Source organism: Heptranchias perlo, unplaced genomic scaffold, assembly GCF_035084215.1.
Source record: "Heptranchias perlo isolate sHepPer1 unplaced genomic scaffold, sHepPer1.hap1 HAP1_SCAFFOLD_173, whole genome shotgun sequence".
Taxonomy (NCBI): domain Eukaryota; kingdom Metazoa; phylum Chordata; class Chondrichthyes; order Hexanchiformes; family Hexanchidae; genus Heptranchias; species Heptranchias perlo.
Genome location: NW_027139001.1, coordinates 10,357 through 26,755, shown reverse-complemented (window position 1 = coordinate 26,755; position 16,399 = coordinate 10,357). Strand labels below are relative to the sequence as shown.

The 16,399-nt window shown below is 47.2% G+C and overlaps 2 long non-coding RNA genes across 4 annotated transcripts; one reads left to right on the top strand and one right to left on the bottom strand.

Moving 5' to 3' along the window:
• Positions 1–2,870: 2,870 nt before the first annotated feature.
• Positions 2,871–15,957, top strand: LOC137309629 (uncharacterized). Of its 3 annotated transcripts, none has more exons than XR_010959920.1 (3): positions 2,871–2,957; positions 10,213–10,341; positions 15,710–15,957. It is a non-coding gene; the product is annotated as an uncharacterized lncRNA (long non-coding RNA). The 3 variants fall into 3 exon arrangements; XR_010959918.1 differs by lacking the exon at positions 2,871–2,957 and adding an exon at positions 3,770–4,685; XR_010959919.1 differs by lacking the exons at positions 2,871–2,957; positions 15,710–15,957 and adding exons at positions 3,770–4,685; positions 11,002–12,853.
• Positions 14,877–16,140, bottom strand: LOC137309630 (uncharacterized). The gene is made up of 3 exons (XR_010959921.1): positions 15,947–16,140; positions 15,698–15,854; positions 14,877–15,485 (listed from the first exon to the last, which is right to left on the bottom strand). It is a non-coding gene; the product is annotated as an uncharacterized lncRNA (long non-coding RNA).
• Between the last annotated feature and the right edge of the window lie 259 nt (positions 16,141–16,399).

Below are 16,399 nucleotides of genomic sequence, written 5' to 3'. Positions count from 1 at the left end.
GTGTGAGAGAGAGGATGCCCCTGTATATCAGTGAGTGAGTGAGGGAGAGGATGCCCCTGTATATCAGTGAGTGTGTGAGAGAGAGGATGCCTCTGTATATCAGTGAGTGTGAGAGAGAGAGGATGCCCCTGTATATCAGTGAGTGTGTGAGAGAGAGGTTGCCCCTGTATATCAGTGAGTGTGTGAGAGAGAGAGGATGCCTCTGTATATCAGTGAGTGTGTGAGAGAGAGGATGCCTCTGTATATCAGTGAGTGTGTGAGAGAGAGGATGCCTCTGCATATCAGTGAGTGTGTGAGAGAGAGGTTGCCCCTGTATATCAGTGAGTGTGTGAGAGAGAGGATGCCTCTGCATATCAGTGAGTGTGTGAGAGAGAGGTTGCCCCTGTATATCAGTGAGTGTGTGAGAGAGAGGATGCCCCTGTATATCAGTGAGTGTGTGAGAGAGAGAGGATGCCTCTGTATATCAGTGAGTGTGTGTGTGAGAGAGAGGATGCCTCTGCATATCAGTGAGTGTGTGAGAGAGAGAGAATGCCTCTGTATATCAGTGAGTGTGTGTGTGAGAGAGAGGATGCCTCTGTATATCAGTGAGTGTGTGAGAGAGGATGCCTCTGCATATCAGTGAGTGTGTGAGAGAGAGGATGCCCCTGTATATCAGTGAGTGTGTGAGAGAGAGGATGCCCCTGTATATCAGTGAGTGTGTGTGTGAGAGAGAGGATGCCTCTGTTTATCAGTGAGTGTGTGAGAGAGGATGCCTCTGTATATCAGTGAGTGTGTGTGTGAGAGAGAGGATGCCTCTGTATATCAGTGAGTGTGTGAGAGAGGATGCCTCTGTATATCAGTGAGTGTGTGAGAGAGAGAGGATGCCTCTGCATATCAGTGAGTGTGTGAGAGAGAGGATGCCCCTGTATATCAGTGAGTGTGTGAGAGAGAGAGGATGCCTCTGTATATCAGTGAGTGTGTGAGAGAGAGGTTGCCCCTGTATATCAGTGAGTGTGTGAGAGAGGATGCCTCTGTATATCAGTGAGTGTGTGAGAGAGAGGATGCCTCTGTATATCAGTGAGTGTGTGAGAGAGAGGATGCCTCTGCATATCAGTGAGTGTGTGAGAGAGGATGCCTCTGTATATCAGTGAGTGTGTGAGAGAGAGAGGATGCCTCTGTATATCAGTGAGTGTGTGAGAGAGAGGATGCCCCTGTATATCAGTGAGTGTGTGAGAGAGAGAGGATGCCTCTGTATATCAGTGAGTTTGTGAGAGAAGATGCTGTATCTCAGTGAGTGAGTGAGAGAGAGGATGCCTCTGCATATCAGTGAGTGTGTGAGAGAGAGGTTGCCCCTGTATATCAGTGAGTGTGTGAGGGAGAGGATGCCTCTGCATATCAGTGAGTGTGTGAGAGAGAGGTTGCCCCTGTATATCAGTGAGTGTGTGAGAGAGAGGATGCCTCTGCATATCAGTGAGTGTGTGAGAGAGAGGATGCCCCTGTGTATCAGTGAGTGTGTGTGAGAGATAGGATGCCTCTGTATATCAGTGAGTGTGTGAGAGAGAGGTTGCCCCTGTATATCAGTGAGTGTGTGAGAGAGAGGTTGCCCCTGTACATCAGTGAGTGTGTGAGAGAGAGAGGATGCCTCTGTATATCAGTGAGTGTGGGAGAGAGAGGATGCCTCTGCATATCAGTGAGTGTGTGAGAGAGAGGTTGCCCCTGTATATCAGTGAGTGTGTGAGAGAGAGGTTGCCCCTGTACATCAGTGAGTGTGTGAGAGAGAGAGGATGCCTCTGTATATCAGTGAGTGTGTGAGAGAGAGGATGCCTCTGTATATCAGTGAGTGAGAGAGAGAGGATGCCTCTGTATATCAGTGAGTGTGGGAGAGAGAGGATGCCTCTGCATATCAGTGAGTGTGTGAGAGAGAGGTTGCCCCTCTATATCAGTGAGTGTGTGAGAGAGGATGCCTCTGTATATCAGTGAGTGTGTGAGAGAGAGAGGATGCCTCTGTATATCAGTGAGTGTGTGAGAGGGAGGATGCCTCTGCATATCAGTGAGTGTGTGAGAGAGAGGATGCCTCTGTATATCAGTGAGTGTGGGAGAGAGAGGATGCCTCTGTATATCAGTGAGTGTGGGAGAGAGAGGATGCCTCTGCATATCAGTGAGTGTGTGAGAGAGAGGTTGCCCCTCTATATCAGTGAGTGTGTGAGAGAGGATGCCTCTGTATATCAGTGAGTGTGTGAGAGAGAGAGGATGCCCCTGTATATCAGTGAGTGTGTGAGAGAGAGAGGATGCCCCTGTATATCAGTGAGTGTGTGAGAGAGAGAGGATGCCCCTGTATATCAGTGAGTGTGTGAGAGAGAGAGGATGCCTCTGTATATCAGTGAGTTTGTGAGAGAAGATGCTGTATCTCAGTGAGTGACTGAGTATCTCTGTGCACTTTGTGTTGGGGACAAGCGGCAGGATGATGAAACCCAACCTTTAACCATTAAAAACATGTAAAATCCAACACAGACTGGGACTGAACAAGTTAAATTGCCAGAACCTGTCCACATCACAGGTTGGATCAGAAACAGTCAGTGGTGTCTCGGGGGAAAGGATCAGAAAACTCCTCCTCAGATCGACCCAAAGATTGCGAGTGAATTCCCACAAACGGGTGAACCGTTTGCTCCTGTCTCTGAGTTTCAATTCCCCCACATGCCGGTACGTTGGCGGGGGCGGGGAGTACAGCCTCCCTCCATCGGAGCGGCCCCCAATCCCACACACTCACTCACACTCTCTCTCCATTTCACCCCCTGCGCCTCCACCGCCATTTTTCCTCCAAACCGTCTTCTTCTCCGCCGACCCTGCTCCATCCGGGGATTGGATGGCCGGGGCATGCGCACTGCGGACATTCACCGTCAATAAACGCCCCCTCCCAGAGTCCGCTCCTGCGGTTCGGAACCTGGTGATTGACGTCCACGCGAGGTCCACCAATCGAGGTGCGGCTCGGGGTCACGCGGCAGCTGACTTTAAAACTGCGCGGCCGTTGAACAGAAACAGCGCGGGCCGGGAGCGCGGGCGATGTTGGAAAACTGGCAAAGGCGCGGTGACGTTCGTAACCTGGCAACGGCGCGCGTGTGACGTTCATAACCTGGCAACGGCGCGCGTGTGACGTTCGTAACCTGGCAACGGCGCGCGTGTGACGTGTGTCGAGAGGCGGTGCCTTCAGCCGACTGATGGCAGAGTTCAGGGGACTGGAGAAGATCAACCGTTCCCATCCACCGCCATCATCTCAATCCACCGCCATCCTCCCCCTGGAGAAGATCAACCGTTCCCATCCACCGCCATCATCTCAATCCACCGCCATCCTCCCCCTGGAGAGGATCAACCGGTCCCCATCCACCGCCATCATCTCAATCCACCGCCATCCTCCCCCTGGAGAAGATCAACCGGTCCCCATCCACCGCCATCATCTCAATCCACCGCCATCCTCCCCCTGGAGAAGATCAACCGGTCCCCATCCACCGCCATCATCTCAATCCACCGCCATCCTCCCCCTGGAGAAGATCAACCGGTCCCCATCCACCGCCATCATCTCAATCCACCGCCATCCTCCCCCTGGAGAGGATCAACCGGTCCACATCCACCACCATCATCTCAATCCACCGCCATCCTCCCCCTGGAGAGGATCAACCGGTCCACATCCACCACCATCATCTCAATCCACCGCCATCCTCCCCCTGGAGAGGATCAACCGGTCCCCATCCACCGCCATCATCTCAATCCACCGCCATCCTCCCCCTGGAGAGGATCAACCGGTCCCCATCCACCGCCATCATCCCCATCCACCGCCATCCTCCCCCGGGTGGGGGTGTGAATCAGACGGTTAATCAGACTCATCCATTCCTTTCTCACCTCCAGACTCCACTATTCCAATACCCTCCTGCCCGGCCTCCCATCTTCCACCCTCCATAAACATCAGCTGATCCGAAACTCTGCTGCCCGTATCTGAACTCGCACCAAGTCCCGTTCACCCATCACCCCCTGTGCTCACTGACCGACAGTTGCTCCCGGTCCGGGAATGCCTCCATTTTAAAATTCTCATCCTGGTTTTCAAATCACTCCATGACCCTCGCCCCTCTCCCCATCTCTATAACCTCCTCCAGCCCGACAACCCTCCGAGTCTCTGCACTCCTCCAATTCTGGCCTCTTGCCCATCCCCCGATTTCCATCACTCCACCATTGGCGGCCGTGCCTTCACCTGCCGGGGCCCTAAGCTCTGGAATTCCCTCCCGAAACCTCTCCACCTCTCTCTCTCTCCCCTCCTTTAAGACGGTCCTTAAAACCTGCCTCATTGAGATCTGGATGAGCTCTAACCAGAGCTCTCCACAGCTGTAACATAACTTCCTCCCCTTGATATTCCAGCCCTCTTGAGATAAAGGCCAACACTCCCTTCGCCTTTTTGATCACTTCTTGTACCCGCCCACTGGGTTTTCGAGATTTGTGAACTTGAACCCCTAAATTTCTCTGCTCATCCACAGTTCCCACACTCTTCCCATTCAGAAAATATTCCGATTTGTCTTTTTCTGATCCAAAGTGGATGACCTCACACTTGCCCACATTAAACACCATCTCCCACAGTTTTCCTCACTCACTGAGTCTGTCTGTGTCCCTGGTTTCCAGTTTCCCCAACAGGGTCAGATTCTGTTTTCAGTACAAAATAAGAGGTAACCAAATCTACCCTTTTATGAGGAATATCGAGGTGATATGGAGTTGAGGGACAGATTGGCTATGATTTAATAAAATGGTGGAACAGGCTCGAGGGGATGGACGGCCTCCTCCTGTTCCTGTGTAACAGGCTCGAGGGGATGGACGGCCTCCTCCTGTTCCTGTGTAACAGGCTCGAGGGGATGGACGGCCTCCTCCTGTTCCTGTGTAACAGGCTCGAGGGACTGGACGGCCTCCTCCTGTTCCTGTGTAACAGGCTCGAGGGGCTGGACGGCCTCCTCCTGTTCCTGTGTAACAGGCTCGAGGGACTGGACGGCCTCCTCCTGTTCCTGTGTAACAGGCTCGAGGGACTGGACGGCCTCCTCCTGTTCCCTGTGTAACAGGCTCGAGGGGATGGACGGCCTCCTCCTGTTCCCGTGTAATGGGCTCGAGGGGCTGGACGGCCTCCTCCTGTTCCCGTGTAACGGGCTCGAGGGGATGGACGGCCTCCTCCTGTCCCTGTGTAACAGGCTCGAGGGGATGGACGGCCTCCTCCTGTTCCTGTGTAATGGGCTCGAGGTGATGGACGGCCTCCTCCTGTTCCTGTGTAACAGGCTCGAGGGGCTGGACGGCCTCCTCCTGTTCCTGTGTAACAGGCTCGAGGGACTGGACGGCCTCCTCCTGTTCCTGTGTAATGGACTCGAGGGGATGGACGGCCTCCTCCTGTTCCTGTGTAATGGACTCGAGGGGATGGATGCCCTCCTCCTGTTCCTGTGTAACAGGCTCGAGGGGCTGAACGGCCGCCTCCTGTTCCTGTGCACTGTTTATTGTGTAGCGTGTGAAACAAACGGGTAATGACACAGTGTCACACACTTTGGGGAACGGTGTGATTTTCCACACCGTTCACCTGAGGAAGGAGGAAGCCTCCAAAATCTTGTGGGATCTAAAATAAATTTGTTGGACTATAACTTAGTGTTGTAAAATTGTTTACACTTTGGGGAAGGCAGTGAACAGCGTGAGAGAGACAGTGAGAGAGGATGTGTGTATATATCAGTGATTGAGTGTGAGAGAGAGAGGATGCGTCTGTATATCAGTGAGTGACCCTGAGTGAGTGTGAGAGAGGATGCATCTGCATATAAGTGAGTGACTCTGAGTGAGTGCGTGAGAGAGAGGATGCCCCTGTTTCTCAGTGAGTGAGTGTGTGAGAGAGAGAGGATGCCTCTGCATATCAGTGAGCGACACAGTGTGAGTGTGTGAGAGAGAGAGGATGCCTCTGTATATCAGTGAGTGACTCTGAGTGAATGTGTGAGAGAGGATGCATCTGTATACAAGTGAGTGACTCTGAGTGAGTGCGTGAGAGAGGATGCCTCTGTTTTTCAGTGAATGACTCTGAATGAGTGTGAGCGAGAAGAGGTCCCTGATTTTCAGTGAGTGAGTGTGTGTGTGAGAGGATGCCGCTGCATATCAGTGAGTGAGTGTGAGAGGGAGAGGATGCCTCTGTATATCAGTGAGAGACTCTGTGTGAGTGAGTGTGAGAGAGAGGATGCCTCTGTACATCAGTGTGTGAATGTGTGAGAGAGAGGATGCGTCTGTATATCAGTGAGTGTGTGAGAGAGAGGAAGCCCCTGTATATCAGTGAGTGAGTGTGTGTGTGAGAGAGGATGCACATGTATGTCAGTGAGTGACTCTGAGTGTGTGTGTGTGTGTGTGTGTGTGTGTGTGTGTGAGGATGCCCCGGTGTATCAGTGAGTGACTCTGAGTGAGTGTGTGTGAGAGAGGATTCCTCTGTAATTCAGTGTGTAAGTGTGAGAGAGAGAGGATGCCTCTGTATATCAGTGAGTGAGTGTGAGAGGGAGCGGATGCCCCTGTATATCAGTGGGTGAGTGCGAGAGAGAGGATGCCTCTGTATATCAGTGAGTGAGTGTGAGAGGGAGAGGATGCCTCTTTATATCAGTGAGTGAGTGTGTGTGTGAACGAGGATGCCCATGTTTATCAGTGAGTGACACTGAGTGAGTGTTTGTGTGAGAGAGGATGCCTCTGTAAATCAGTGAGTTAGTGTGAGAGAGAGAAGGTGCCTCTGTATATCAGTGAGTGAGTGTGTGAGAGAGAGAGGATGCCTCTGTATATCAGTGAGTGACTCTGATTGAATGTGTGAGAGAGAGGATGCCTCTGTATATCAGTGAGTGACACTGAGTGAGTGTTTGTGTGAGAGAGGATGCCCCTGTATATCAGTGAGTGACCCTGAATGAGTGTGTGCGAGAGAGAGGATAAGTCTGTATATCAGTTAGTGACTCTGAGTGAGTGTGAGGGAGAGGATGCCTCTGTATATCAGTGAGTGAGTGTGTGAGAGAGAGGATGCGTCTGTAAATCAGTGAGTGACTCTGAATGAGTGTGAGAGCGGATGCCCCTGTATATCAGTGAGTGACTCTGAGTGAGTTTGTGAGAGAGAGGATGCCCCTGTATATCAGTGAGTGAGTGTGTGCGAGGATGACCCTTTATATCAGTGAGTGTGAGCGAGGATGCCCCTTTATAGCAGTCAGTGTGAGCAAGGTTGCCGCTTTATATCAGTGAGTGTGAACGAGGAAGCCTATGTGTATCAGTGAGTGAGTCTGTGTGAGAGAGGATGCCTCTGTATATCAGTGAGTGAGAGAGAGATGATGCGTCTGTATGTCAGTGAGTGAGTGTGTGAGAGAGAGGATGCCCCCGTGTATCTGCGAGTGAGTTTGTGTGTGAGAGAGGATGCACATGTATGTAAGTGAGTGACTCTGAGTGTGTGTGTGTGTGTGTGTGTGTGTGTGTGTGTGTGTGTGTGTATGCCCCTGTGTATCAGTGAGTGACTCTGAGTGAGTGTGTGTGAGAGAGGATGCCCCTGTATATCAGTGAGTGAGTGTGTGAGAGAGGATGCCTCTGTAAATCAGTGAGTTCGTGTGAGAGAGAGAGGATGCCTCTGTATATCAGTGAGTGAGTGTGTGTGAGAGAGAGGATGCCTCTCTATATCAGTGAGTGACTCTGAGTGAATGTGTGAGAGTGAGGATGCCTCTGTATATCAGTGAGTGATACTCAGTGAGTGAGTGTGAGAGAGAGGATGCCTCTGTATATCAGTGAGTGAGTATGTGTGTGAACGAGGATGCCCATCTTTATCAGTGAGTGACACTGAGTGAGTGTTTGTGTGAGAGAGGATGCCTCTGTAAATCAGTGAGTTAGTGTGAGAGAGAGAAGGTGCCTCTGTATATCAGTGAGTGAGTGTGTGAGAGAGAGAGGATGCCTCTGTATATCAGTGAGTGACTCTGAGTGAATGTGTGAGAGAGAGGATGCCTCTGTATATCAGTGAGTGAAACTGAGTGAGTGTTTGTGTGAGAGAGGATGCCCCTGTATATCAGTGAGTGACCCTGAATGAGTGTGTGTGAGAGAGAGGATGCATCTGTATATCAATGAGTGACTCTGAGTGAGTGTGAGAGAGAGGATGCCTCTGTATATCAGTGAGTGAGTGTGTGAGAGAGAGGATGCGTCTGTAAATCAGTGAGTGACTCTGAGTGAGTGTGAGAGAGGATGCCCCTGTATATCAGTGAGTGACTCTGAGTGAGTGAGTGTGTGAGCGAGGATGCCCCTTTATATCAGTTAGTGTGAGAGAGGATGCCCCTTTATATCAGTGAGTGTGAGCGAGGATGCCTCTGTGCATCAGTGAGTGATTCTGAGTGAGTCAGTGTGTGAGAGAGGATGCGCCTGTATGTCAGTGAGTGAGTGTGTGAGAGAGAGGCTGCGTCTGTATATCAGTGAGTGATTCTGAGTGAGTGTGAGGGAGAGGATGCCTCTGTGTATCAGTGAGTGAGTCAGTGTTTGAGAGAGGATGTCCTTGTATATCAGTGAGTGACTCTGAGTGAGTATGCGTGTGAGAGGATGCACATGTATGTCAGTGAGTGACTCTGTGTGTGTGTGTGTGTGTGTGTGTGTGTATGCCCCTGCGTATCAGTGAGTGACTCTGAGTGAGTGTGTGTGAGAGAGGATACCTCTGTAAATCAGTGAGTGAGAGTGAGAGAGAGAGGATGCCTCTGTGTATAAGTGAGTGAGTGTGAGAGAGAGGATGCCCCTGCATATCAGTGAATAACTCTGAGTGAGTGTGTGAGAGAGAGGATGCGTCTCTATATCAGTGAGTGAGTGTGTGTGAGAGAGGATGCCCCTGTATATCAGTGAGTGACTCTCAGTGAGTGAGTGTGAGAGTGGCTGCGTCTGTATATCAGTGAGTGACTCTGAGTGTGTGTGAGAGAGAGAGGATGCCCCTGAATATCAGTGAGTGACTCTGAGTGAGTGTGAGAGAGGGTGCCCCTGTATATCAGTGAGTGACTCTGAGTGAGTGTGCGAGAGAGAGGATGCCCCTGTATATCAGTGAGTGAGTGTGTGTGAGCGAGGATGCCCCTTTATATCAGTCAGTGTGAGCGAGGATGCCTCTGTGTATCAGTGAGTGATTCTGAATGAGTCGGTATGTGAGAGAGGATGCCCTTGTATATCAGTGACTCTGAGTGAGTGTGTGAGAGAGGAGGCTTCTGTATATCAGTGAGTGACTCTGAGTAAGTGTGTGTGTGTGAGAGAGGATGCCGCTGTATATCAGTGAGTGTGTGAGAGAGAGGATGCCGCTGTATATCAGTGAGTGAGTGTGTGTGAGTGTGAGAGAGAGGAGGCTTCTGTATATCAGTGAATGACTCTGAGTGAATGTGTGAGAGAGAGGATGCCTCTGTATATCAGTGAGTGAGTATGTGTGTGAACGAGGATGCCCATGTTTATCAGTGAGTGACACTGAGTGAGTGTTTGTGTGAGAGAGGATACCCCTGTATATCAGTGAGTGTGTGTGAGAGAGGATGCCCCTGTATATCAGTGAGTGAGTTTGTGTGAGACAGGATGCCCCTGTATATCAGTGAGTGACTCTGAGTGAGTGTGAGAGAGAGGAGGCTTCTGTATATCAGTGAGTGACTCTGAGTGAGTGTGTGTTTGAGAGAGGATGCCTCTGTATATCAGTGAGTGACTCTGAGTGAGTGTGTGTGTGAGAGAGGATGCCTCTGTATATCAGTGAGTGACTCTGAGTGAGTGTGAGGGAGAGGATGCCTCTGTAAAGCAGTGAGTGACACTCAGTGAGTTAGTGTGAGAGAGAGGATGCCTCTGTACATCAGTGAGTGAGTGTGTGAGAGAGAGGATGCGTCTGTATATTAGTGAGTGACTCTGAGTGAATGTGTGTGAGCGAGGATGCCCCTGTATATCAGTGAGTGTGTGCGAGGATGCCCCTGTATATCAGTGAGTGTGAGCGAGGATGCCCCTGTATATCAGTGAGTGTGAGAGAGAATGCCCCTGTCTATCAGGGAATGACCCTGAGTGAGTGTGTGAGAGAGAGGGTGCCCCTGTATATCAGTGAGTGACTCTGAGTGAGTGTGAGAGAGAGAGGATGCCTCTGTATATCAGTGAGTGACTGAGTATCTGTGAGTATTTTATGTTGGGGACAAGCGGCAGGATGATGAAACCCGATCTTTGACCATCAACAATTTGTTAAATCCTACACAGACTCGGATCGAACAAGTTAAATTGCCAGAAGACACGTGTCCATATCACAGGTTGGATCAGACTCAGCAAGTGGTGTCAACGTGCAAAGTGCACAAAGCTCTTCCTCAGATCAACCCAAAGTTTGAGGAGGTGAGTTCCCACAAACGGAAACCGTTCGCCTCTGTCTCTGCAAGTTTCAGCATTTTGCTGTTACTTTGTGTCACTCAGGGGCAGACATTTTAAGACCCACTCAGTTCCCCCTTCAGTTTGATTTTTTTACCAGAAGGTTTATTCAATCCCTGTGTTTTTTAATTAATGGAGCACTGGGTTTCAATTCGACCCTAACATTCACCTGAGAATAATGGGGTCACCCGCATTTGGTGTTGATTAATTCACTGCATTAGGTTTTATCTTTAATTCTGATCACCATCTGGTTTCCACCCAGAATCTCATTTCCGTTCCCTGAGCTCGCTGACAACTTACAGCCGCCAAGTGGAAAAAAGTGCTTTGAACTTTGTTTCTCTGCACTTATACTTGTTTTCCATAGAACATATTATAACCCCGCCATTTCTCAACAATGGTATTACTTATGATGATCACTTTGTAATATGAAAGTTACATGACACGCCAGACTTGTACATTAATCTAAAGGGCCTGTCGCTCACTGATGTTTTGAAATCACATATTAAATACAGTCCTCTATTTACACCTGCTAAGTAAAATTAAATCAATTTATTAATCGATAAACTGATGGTAAGAATAATCCTTTTAAGATTAATGTGCGTCGATAATCTGTATCTGTCTTCACAGCAGAAGACACAAAAAGCATACCGGAAAGAGTGGGGAACCAAGGGGCAAACGAGAGTGAGAAACTTTAAACAATTAATATCAGAAGAGAAAAAGTACTTCAGAAACTAATGGGACTAAAGCTGATAAATCCCCTGGGCCTGATGGCCTACATCCGAGGGTTCTGGAAGAGGTGGCTGCAGAGAGAGAGTGAATGCGTTGGTTGTGATCTTCGAAAATTCCCTCGATTCTAGAGCGGTCCCAGCGGATTGGAAGGTAGCAAATGTAACCCCGCTATTCAAGAAAGGAGGGAGAGAAAAAAACATGGAACGACAGGCCAGTTAGCCTGACATCAGTCATCAGGAAAATGCTGGAATTCATAAAGGCAGTGGTAACAGGGCACTTACAAAATCATAATATGATTAGGCACAGTAAACATGGTTTTATGCAAGGAAAATCGTGTTTACCAAATTTATGAAGAGTTCTTTGAAGATGTAACCAGCAGGCTAGATAAAGGAGAACCAGTGGATGTAGTATACTTGGATTTCCAAAAGGCATGCGATAAGGTGCTACATAAAAGGTTGTTACGCAAGATAAGGGAGTTGTGGGTAATATATTGGCATGGATAGAGGATTGGTTAACGGACGGAAAACAGAGAGTAGGGATAAAACAGTCATTTTCAGGTTGGCAGGCTGTAACCAGAGGTGTGCTGCAGCGATCGGTGCTTGGGCCTCAACTATTTACAATCTATGTTAGTGTTACATGGATCGACTGGAGAAGCTGGGGTTGTTCTCCTTACAACAGAGAAGGTTTAGAGAAGATCTGAAGAGGTGTTCATAATCATGAATGGTCTAGTGAGAAACTGTTCCCATTGGCGGAAGGGTCAAGAATCAGAGGACATAGATGTAAGTTGATTGGCAAAAGAACCAAAAGCGACATGAGGAAAAACCTTCTTACGCAGTGAGTGCTCAGGATCTAGAATGCACTGCCCGAGGGGGTGGTGGAAGCTGATTCAATCATGGCCTTCAAAATGGAATTGGATAAACGCTTGAAGGGAAAAAAAATTATAGGGCTACGGGGATAGTGCGGGGGAGTGGGACCAGCTGGATTGCTCTTGCAGAGATCCAGCGCAGAGACGACAGGCCGAATGGCCTCCTTCCCTGCTGTTACCATTCTATGATTCGATGACTTCGATGAAGGGACCGAGTGCAATGTATCCAAGTTTGCTGAAGATAGAAAGGTAGGTGGGAAAGTAAGCTGTGAGGAGGACACAAAGAGTCTGCAAAGCGATATAGACAGGTTAAGTGAGTGGGCAAGAAAGTGGCAGATGGAGAAAAACAGAATATTTTTTTAAATGGTGAGAAACTATTGAATGTTGGTCTTCAGAGAGATTTGGGCGTCCTCGTTTCATGGTCTGAATACATAAAAACGAGTTTGCACTGAAAGTTTCATGGTCTGAATAAATATATAGGAGTTTACACTGAATGTTTCATGGTCTGAATATATAGATTGGAGTTTACACTGAATGTTTCATGGTCTGAATACATAGATAGGAGTTTACACTGAATGTTTCAAGGTCTGAATATATAGATTGGAGTTTACACTGAATGTTTCATGGTCTGAATATATAGATTGGAGTTTACACTGAATGTTTCATGGTCTGAATATATCGATAGGAGTTTACACTGAATGTTTCATGGTCTGAATAAATCGATAGGAGTTTACACTGAATGTTTCATGGTCTGAATATATAGATTGGAGTTTACACTGAATGTTTCATGGTCTGAATACATCGATAGGAGTTTACACTGAATGTTTCATGGTCTGAATAAATCGATAGGAGTTTACACCGAATGTTTCATGGTCTGAATATATAGATTGGAGTTTACACTGAATGTTTCATGGTCTGAATACATCGATAGGAGTTTACACTGAATGTTTCATGGTCTGAATAAATCGATAGGAGTTTACACTGAATGTTTCATGGTCTGAATATATCGATAGGAGTTTACACTGAATGTTTCATGGTCTGAATATGTAGAGGACAACACCAGGTTACAGTCCAACAGCTTGATTTGAAATCACAAGCTTTTGGAGCTTTGCTCCTTCGTCAGGTGAAGTCACTTCACCTGGCGAAGGAGCAAAGCTCCGAAAGCTTGTGATATCAAATAAAGCTGTTGGACTATAAACTGGTGATGTGCGACTCCTTTCATTTGTCCACCCCAGTCCATCACCGGCATCTCCACATCATATATAGAGAGGAGTTTACACTGAATGTTTCATGGTCTGAATATATAGATAGGAGTTTACACCGAATGTTTCGTGGTCTGAGTATATCGATAGGAGTTTACACTGAATGTTTCATGGTCTGGATATATCGATTGGAGTTTACATTGAATGTTTCATGGTCTGGATATCTCGATAGGAGTTTAAACTGAATGTTTCATGGTCTGAGTATATCGATAGGAGTTTACACTGAATGTTTCATGGTCTGAGTATATCGATAGGAGTTTACACTGAATGTTTCATGGTCTGGATATATCGATTGGAGTTTACATTGAATGTTTCATGGTCTGGATATCTCGATAGGAGTTTACACCGAATGTTTCATGGTCTGAGTATATCGATAGGAGTTTACACTGAATGTTTCATGGTCTGGATATATCGATAGGAGTTTACACTGAATGTTTCATGGTCTGGATATCTCGATAGGAGTTTACACTGAATGTTTCATGGTCTGAATATATCGATAGGAGTTTACACTGAATGTTTCATGGTCTGAATATATCGATCGGAGTTTACACTGAATGTTTCATGGTCTGAATATATCGATAGGAGTTTACACTGAATGTTTCATGGTCTGAATATATCGATAGGAGTTTACACTGAATGTTTCATGGTCTGAATATATCGATAGGAGTTTACACTGAATGTTTCATGGTCTGAATATATCGATAGGAGTTTACACTGAATGTTTCATGGTCTGAATATATCGATAGGAGTTTACACTGAATGTTTCATGGTCTGAATATGAAGAGGACAACACCAGGTTACAGTCCAACAGCTTGATTTGAAATCACAAGCTTTTGGAGCTTTGCTCCTTCGTCAGGTGAAGTCACTTCACCTGGCGAAGGAGCAAAGCTCCGAAAGCTTGTGATATCAAATAAAGCTGTTGGACTATAAACTGGTGATGTGCGACTCCTTACATTTGTCCACCCCAGTCCATCACCGGCATCTCCACATCATATATAGAGAGGAGTTTACATTGAATGTTTCATGGTCTGAATATATCGAAAGGAGTTTACACTGAATGTTTCATGGTCTGAATATATAGATAGGAGTTTACACTGAATGTTTCATGATCTGAGTATATAGAAAGGAGTTTACACTGAATGTTTCATGGTCTTTCGGATATAAATTGGAACCAACGCCTCTTGTACTGAGATCTGACAGATTGTTACCCTGGCAATAGAGGAAATCACTAAAGGAAAATAACTGAAACGGAAATATGAAAAGCCACCATCGTGTTTGGAGTTTAGTTAAGTCGAAGATTAACTCTGAACATTCAGACACTTTTTATGACCATGAAGCTGCGATTCCAATAAAGGATTTTTTACACCACAAGACCTGATACTGGCGATTTAGTGAATTCACCGTCAGTTCCAACTCTACAGAACATTAAGCAGCACAGCATCGAAAGAAGGACATGGATAAAACAGTCACACTGTTGAAAACAAACCCCGTCTGCTCTGAAAAGCAAATTGTCTTCAACCATCTAAATCTGTAACTGTTCACAGTGACCATTTAAATTACTGCCACAATACTGAATTCGATGGCGAAACAACTGATCGTCACATTCTTTATACATCTGGAATGTTACAAAATTTGGATAAGCGTCATTTCGGCAAACTCCAGTTAGTGTTTAAAGGGCTGAAAGACAGTGTTTATATTTCCTACTAAAAGCAGATCCCCATAATAATCAGATGATTGTGTTGAAAAAGCACGGAAATGAATGTAGATTGTATTGAGACAGACTTCGATCTCAGTTTAATAAAACGAACCCTCGGCGGAAGCCAGGAGCTGGATCATGTGATCACCCAGAACATTATTCTGATACAAAACACAAATAATCAATTGGAAGACAATTTACAAATCATTATTAGAATACGATTTAGGTATCATTTTATCACCAGTTTATATTTAAATTATCATTCAATTCAACTGCAACTGTTAAATCCAGGAATAGATTTACTGATGGGAAATAACATGAAGTAAAACCCAGTATCCAGTTCAGAATTGTAAGATGATTGATTTTGATATTTGGATATGAAATATATTTGAATTCGGTAACACTGTCTGGTACTACATTAAAACGCAATGTAATATCGATATTATGGGGGCGATAAAGGTGGGTTCTTTCCGAGTTGGTGCTGGGGGCGGGGAGACACTGTATATCTGCTAGGCTCTGCTTCAGACTGGAGTCAGCTCTTCGATTCAACCCCTTTGCTCTAAAACACACACAAGATTCATTTGTGACTGTGTGTTTTGAGACAGAAACTGATCTCACTTCACATTTCATTGCACGGCCTCACACTGGATAATTGTACTCGGTGATCAGACTCTCCCAGTCTCATTCTCTCAATTTCCCCCATTACCTTGTAACTTTTGTGGACTGTCCACAGGACCAGTGTTTATCTGAGTAAATGGGACTTTCTCTTACCTTTCTCCCCAGTCGATCTATGGAAGATGTTTGAATCGGAAGGGTTCTCTCTGGTTGCTGCTCTCACAATCCTGTGCTGATTCACCTGCTGTTGTTCCTCAGTCTGCAATCCCTGTTGACTTCCAGCTGTGGACTTTTCTCAATCACTCCAGGAGATCTATTTATGGCAGGGCAGAAAATGAGACCAATATTGACGGTGTGAAGGTGAATGTAATCTAAACTTTTCCTCTAATATTAAATTTAACACACTGTTTGATGAACTCTGTTTCCACATTCCATGTCTCTTTACCACCCAGACCACAATATGTGATCGTTTCATTCTCCCGCCCCAGTTCGAGGCAATTCCTTCTCCATTTCCCAGCACTGGTTTTAGGACCTCATTTGCCTTTGGGTTCTGATTCCACACTCGACCCCCGCTCCCAGCGGCCACCAGTCCCAGACACTCCCCGCACGTTCTGATCCTGATACCCCTCTCTCCCTCGCCCAGTCCAAGACATGCCCCACATGGTCTGATGTTGATCCCCCTCCCCCTCTCCCCCAGTCCCAGACACTCCACGCACGTTCTGATCCTGATCACTCTCCGTCCCTCCCCCAGTCCAAGACACTCCCTGCATGGTCTGATCCTGATCCCGCTCCCCCTCTCCCCCAGTCCTAGACACTCCCAGAACGTTCTGATCCTAATACCCCTCTCTCCCTCGCCTG